The following is a 7,124-nucleotide window of genomic DNA, read 5'->3' on the forward strand; positions in this document are numbered from 1 at the left end:
TAACACGACCCCTTTGCAAGCTGCGGCCCATGGACCATATCTCAGAGTCCTCCAGCGGGCAAGCGCCATCACCAGGTGACCACAGCTTTTTGACCTGTTGTTGATGGTAGAGGCTTCAGCCGTGTGCCTTGTGGGATAGGCTTTGTCTGCAATCCGGCTTCTGCCTAGGAACCGCCACTGGGCAGCTGGTTCCTCCCAGAGGTGAAAGATTTCCCCACATTACGCCGTCACGTGCATCCCTAGAAACCATTCTCAGAGTGTCGCATAACCAGACTTTCAAGGAAACGAGACCTCTGTATGTATTTTTCGGCTCTCGTCTCCCCGGGAGGAAGCTCAGAGGCCGTCCTCCCGAGACAGTCTCCGACTAACTTCTTCCCCAAGTAGTAATTTGAACCCAGCTCTCCACGCTGGAAGCCCCGAAACACCTCTCGGCACTGTGTGTTATCGAGAAAGGCAGCTGGGAAGGATATAGCGTGATTCCCTCAACGTGTTCCCACCTGTAGAACGCATCTCGGGGCTGCCTAGGCGTCAAGCCTCACCAGAAAACCGCAGCTTCTTGGCCTGGCCTGCGTCATGGAGGGTAAAGTCATACGCCTCCGGGCTCCATTTTGATGTCCTAACTTGACTCGATGCAAAGCAATGGAATGCTAACAGGTAAGGTGATGTGTGGCCAGAGAAACTGGGCCAATCAGGCCTCAGCCAAGGAACGCCGGTAGAGCACGTGGTTCCTCCCAGAGATTTGCCCTGCTTTCGGCTTCCACGTGCAAAAGAGAAAACCATCGCCTGGTTTGCGCAAATCCAGACTTGCAAGACAGCAAAAGAGCCGTCCGTCTGTTTTTGCTGCATTCGTGTGTGCGGTACGTGAATCCCAGACACAATCAGTCTGGTGAGAGCCAGTTTGGTGTAGTGGTTAGGTGTGGGGACTCTTATCTGGGAGAACCGGGTTTGATTCCCCACTCCTCCACTTGCACCTGATGGAATGGCCTTGGGTCAGCTATAGCCCTGGCAGAGGTTGTCCTTGAAAGGGCAGCTGCTGTAAGAGCTCTCTTAGCCCCACCCATCTCACAGGGTGTCTTGTGGGGGAGGAAGGGAAAGGAGATTGTGAGCCGCTCTGAGACTCTTTGGAGTGGAGGGCGGGATATAAATCCAATATCTTCATCTACCTCACAGGGTGTCTTTTGTGGGGGAGGAAGGGAAAGGAGATTGTGAGCCGCTCTGAGACTCTTCGGAGTGGAGGGCGGGATATAAATCCAATATCTTCTTCTTCTTCATCAGTTGCTCGTTCGTCGATTAGCTTCATCCCACGATGTTTGTTAACTGCCTTTCCCACAAGCTGCTCAAACAAGTTTCCATGAATATATTAGGATAGGGAAATAATAGGGCTGTGTTCTCTGTCGTGGATGCACACCTCTGATGGTTGCCAGGGTCATCTCAAAAAATATCTGGGGACTTTGGGGGTGGAGCCAGGAGACATTGGGGGTGGAGCCAGAAGCAAAGGTGTGACAAGCGTAATTGAACTCCGAAGGGAGTTCTGGCCATCCCATTTAAAGGGACTGCGCACCTTTTAAATGCCTTTCCTCTTTAGGAGATAATGAAGGATCGGGGCACCTTTCGGGACTCATAGAATTGCACCCCCTGGTCCAATCTTTTTGAAACTTGGGGGGTGTTTTGAAGAGACGGATTGGGTGCTATGCTGCAAGTCTGGTTCCTGTACTTTAAAAGACAGGCCCCACAGAGCCTCAAATACTCGCGGATCAATTTCCCATTATACCCTATGGGAATCAGTCTTTATAGAGAATGATGGAGTGCCCAGCAGACATTTCTGCCCGCCCACCGCCCCCGCTTTCTGATGTCCCTGAAGTGGGGGGAGGGCCTCCAAACTCGGGGATCCCCTGACTGGATTAAGAGAGAAGTCACTGTGGAGATAATCAAAAACACAACTACAAGGGGGGGGGGGGGCGGAAATGTCTGCTGGGCACTCCATCATTCTCTGTAAAGACTGATTCCCATAGGGTATAATGGAAAATTGATCCATGAGTATTTGAGGCTCTGGGGGGGGGCTGTCTTTTGAGGTAGAGGCACCAAATTTGCAGCACAGCATCCGATCCGTCTCTTCAAAACACCCCCCAAGTTTCATAAAGATTGGACCAGGGGGTGCAATTCTATGAGTCCGAAAAGAAGGTGCCCCGATCCTTCATTATTTCCTAAGGAGTGAAGGCATTTAAAAGGTGTGTGGTAAAAGGAAGTCCTTCTTCACCCAAAGGGTGATTAACACGTAGAATTCACTGCCACAAGAGGTGGCGGCGGCTACAAGTATAGCCAGCTTTAAGAGGGGATTGGATAAAAATATGGAGCAGAGGTCCATCAGTGGCTATTAGCCAGTGTGTGTATTGGTCACTGTGTGACACAGAGTGTTGGACTGGATAGGCCATTGGCCTGATCCAACATGGCTTCTCTTATGTGACACAGAGTGTTGGACTGGATGGGCCATAGGCCTGATCCAACATGGCTCCTCTTATGTTGTTATGTGACACAGAGTGTTGGACTGGATGGGCCATTGGCCTGATCCAACATGGCTTCTCTTATGTTCTTATGTGACACAGAGTGTTGGACTGGATGGGCCATTGGCCTGATCCAACATGGCTTCTCTTATGTTCTTATGTGACACAGAGTGTTGGATTGGAGGGGCCATTGGCCTGATCCAACATGGCTCCTCTTATGTTCTTATGTGACACAGAGTGTTGGACTGGAGGGGCCATTGGCCTGATCCTACATGGCTTCTCTTCTGTTCTTATGTGACACAGAGTGTTGGACTGGGTGGGCCATTGGCCTGATCCAACATGGCTTCTCTTCTGTTCTTATGTGACACAGAGTGTTGGACTGGATGGGCCATTGGCCTGATCCAGCATGGTTTCTCTTCTGTTCTTATGTGACACAGAGTGTTGGACTGGATGGGCCATTGGCCTGATCCAACATGGCTTCTCTTCTGTTCTTATGTGACACAGAGTGTTGGACTGGATGGGCCATTGGCCTGATCCAACATGGCTTCTCCTATGTTCTTAAGGTTATAGTGACAATTAACTAACAATTTTATTATTGACCATAAACACAAAGAAACATATGTCCCTAATAACGTCCTTAGAGCAGATACATATGGAAAAAGTTCAACATGATAATGTCGTCTTCACATAGTGATTTCTTCAGTGAAATTTCCATCAATGAAATATGAATTTCTAAATGTTGCTTGAAAATCCCTGGACGGATCATCGACTTCTGCCCCACCTGGTTCCAATTTTTTCAACAGGGGATATGCCACAAATTTTAATCCCAAATATAAGATTCTTGCATAACACTAATAGGGACCATCGTCTCCACAAAACCTTCACTTACGGCAATTGCTCAAAAAGGTTCTAAACGGCCTTCTCCTCCCACAACAGACATCCTGTGAGGTAGGTGAGGCTGAGAGAGTGCTGAGAGAAGCTACCCTTTCAAGGACAACTCCTGCGAGAGCTATGGCTGACCCAAGATTATTCCAGCAACTGCAAGTGAAGGAGTGGGGAATCAAACCCGGTTCTCCCAGATAAGAGTCTGCACATTTAACCACTACACCAAACTAGTGTACAGCTTTTTGTGTGTGTGTGTTTCAATCCAACTGGGGATTGGCAACCCTATCCTTATCCTTTCAGCCATGCGCTCACGTGACTTCTAATGTGACATGGATGTGATAGAGGGACATCAGGGCGACGCTCTGGTTTTTGGGCGAAAATTCTATGGTAGAATTAGCTTCTACCATAGAGTTTTGGCCCTGAAAAACAGAGCATCACCCTGACATTCTAATGTGCCTATGTCATTTCCGGGTCACATTGAAGTCATGTAGGGACATCACTAAAACATTGGCTGTTCCTCCCTTTGCGGGGAGGTATGTTTTCTCCCTTTCGTGGGCATGCCATGAAATTGCCGAGCAGCTGGGTTAGAATGGATAAAAGGAAGTCCTTCTTCTCCCAAAGGGTGATTAACACTTGGAATTCACTCCCCCAGGAGGTGGCGACGGCTACAAGCATAGGCAGCTTCAAGAGGGGAATGGATAAACATCTGGAGCAGAGGTCCATCAGTGGCTATTAGCCACAGCGTATTGTTGGAACTCTCTGTCTGGGGCAATGATGCTCTGTATTCTTGGTGCTTGGGAAGGGCAACAGTGGGAGGGCTTCTGGTGTTCTGGCCCCACTGATGGACCTCCTGATGACACCTGGGGGTTTCTTGGCCACTGGTTGACACAGAATGTTGGACCGGATGGGCCACTGGCCTGATCCAACATGGCTTCTCTTATGTTCTTATGTGACACAGAATGTTGAACTGGATGGGCCACTGAACTGATCCAATATGGCTTCTCTTATGTTCTTATGTGACACAGAGTGTTGGACTGGAGGGGCCATTGGCCTGACCCAATATAGCTTCTCTTATGTTCTTATGTGACACAGAGTGTTGGACTGGAGCGGCCATTGGCCTGACCCAACATGGCTTCTCATGTTCTTATGTGACACAGAATGTTGAACTGGATGGGCCATTGGCCTGATCTAACATGGCTTCTCTTATGTTCTTATGTGACACAGAATGTTGAACTGGATGGGCCACTGAACTGATCCAATATGGCTTCTCTTATGTTCTTATGTGACACAGAGTGTTGGACTGGAGGGGCCATTGGCCTGACCCAATATGGCTTCTCTTATGTTCTTATGTGACACAGAGTGTTGGACTGGATAGGCCATTGGCCTGATCTAACATGGCTTCTCTTATGTTCTTATGTGACACAGAATGTTGAACTGGATGGGCCACTGAACTGATCCAATATGGCTTCTCTGATGTTCTTATGTGACACAGAGTGTTGGACTGGAGGGGCCATTGGCCTGACCCAATATGGCTTCTCTTATGTTCTTATGTGACACAGAGTGTTGGACTGGAGTGGCCATTGGCCTGACCCAACATGGCTTCTCTTATGTTCTTATGTGACACAGAATGTTGAACTGGATGGGCCATTGGCCTGATCTAACATGGCTTCTCTTAAGGGGTTTTTTTTCATTTCAAAATTTTATTTACAAAATTCCTTAAAACATACAATAAAACACAAGCAAAAATTGAAAACATATAACAACAATAAAGGTATCTAAATAACACTGAATGGGAAGGGTCGAAGGCTAAAGAAGAGAGGGACCTACCAGGGTCAACTAGTCCAACCCCCTGCACAAGGCAGGAAACTCACAAAGACCTCCCCCTAAATTCACAGGATCCTCATTGCTGTCAGATGGCCATCTAGCCTCTGTTGAAAAACCTCCAAGGAAGGAGAGCCCACCACCTCCCGAGGAAGCCTGTGGAAACTTAGAATCATAGAGTTGGAAGGGACCTCCAGAGTCATCTAGTCCAACCCCCTGCACAAGGCAGGAAACTCACAAACACCTCCCCCTAAATTCACAGGATCTTCATCGCTGTCAGATGGCCATCTAGCCTCTGTTGAAAAACCTCCAAGGAAGGAGAGCCCACCACCTCCCAAGGAAGCCTGTTCCACTGAGGAACCGCTCTAACAGTCAGGAAGTTCTTCCTAATGTTGAGCCGGAAACTCTTTTGATTCAATTTCAACCCATTGGTTCTGGTCCTACCTTCTGGGGCCACAGAAAACAATTCCACACCCTTCTCTGTATGACAGCCATTCAAGTACTTGAGGATGGTGATCATGTCACCTCTCAGCCGCCACCTCTCCAGGCTAAACATCCCCAGCTCCTTCAACCTTTCTTCACAGGACTTGGTCTCCAGACCCCTCACCATCTTCATCACTCTCCTCCGGACCCATTCCAATTTGTCTAAGTCCTTCTTAAATAGTGGTGCCTCAACCTGAACACAAAACTCTAGGTAAGGTCTAACCAGAGCAGAGCAAAGCGATACCATCGCTTCACTTGATCTAGGACGCTATACTTCTGTTGACAGAGCCCAAAATTGCATTTGCCTTTCTAGCTACCGCATCACACTGCTGACTCAGTCTTCCTCAGTCGTGTTCCTGTTTTCTTCAAAACTTATCAGCCTCTTCTTACAAGATACTGGGAACAAGCCAGGCTTTAACCTCTTCTCTAACCAGATGCAAAAGCCTTCCGAATTCGGCTGGCAAAATGCTCTCTGCAACCTCCTTGTTTTCTTCAAAACGTCTCGTCCTCTCAATTCCACTTAAGCGTTTCTATTCATGTTAGGAACAAACCATTCCTGAACCTCTTCTCCAACCAGATGCAAAAGCTTCCCAGGCAGAGAGCATCTTGCTTTTGCATCTGGGCAGGTAGCTCTCTAAGCAGAGAGCATTTTTGTCAGCAAAATTCAGAGAAGGTGTTCAGGAATGGCTTGCCAGATGGCCAGAACTCCCTTTGGAGTTCTAACTGCTGGCTACGGTTGCCAAGTCCAATTCAAGAGATATCTGGGGACTTTGGGGGTGGAGCCAGGAGACATTGGGGGCGGATCCAGGAGATTTTGGGGGCGGAGTCAGGTGTGAGGGTGTGACAAGCATCATTGAACTCCAAAGGGAGTTCTGGCCATCACATTTAAAGGGACAGCACACCTTTTTAAATGCCGTTCTTCCATAGGAAATAATGAAGGATAGGGGCACCTTCTTTTGGGGCTCATAGAATTGGACCCCCTGGTCCAATCGTTTTGAAACGTGAGGGGTACTTTGGGGAGAGGCACTAGATACTATACTGAAAATATGGTGCCTCTACCACAAAAAAACAGCTCCCCCAGAAAAAAAAACAAAGTGAGAGCCCCCCAAACCTCCAGATCAATTCCCCATTATACCCTATGAGAATCGATCTCCACATAGGGAATAATGACGTGCTCAGCAGATGTTTCCCTCCCCCATCCCCAATTTCTGGCAGCTCTGAAGGGGGATTGGCCGCTCTACTCACGAGTTGCTGCCAACTTCTTCAAAGTCACACAGACACCCCATCCCAAGAGGAAGCCTTTCAATCGGAGACTGAAGCCTCCAAAGGCACATGGTCCTCTGGGGGCGGGGCTTCTCCCACAGCTGACTGGGGGTGGGAAGGAGCCTGGGAAAGCGGAAGAACCCCCGCTGGGATCTGGGAATTGGCAAGCCT

This window comes from Heteronotia binoei, chromosome 1, assembly GCF_032191835.1.
Source record: "Heteronotia binoei isolate CCM8104 ecotype False Entrance Well chromosome 1, APGP_CSIRO_Hbin_v1, whole genome shotgun sequence".
Classification (NCBI taxonomy): Eukaryota; Metazoa; Chordata; class Lepidosauria; order Squamata; family Gekkonidae; genus Heteronotia; species Heteronotia binoei.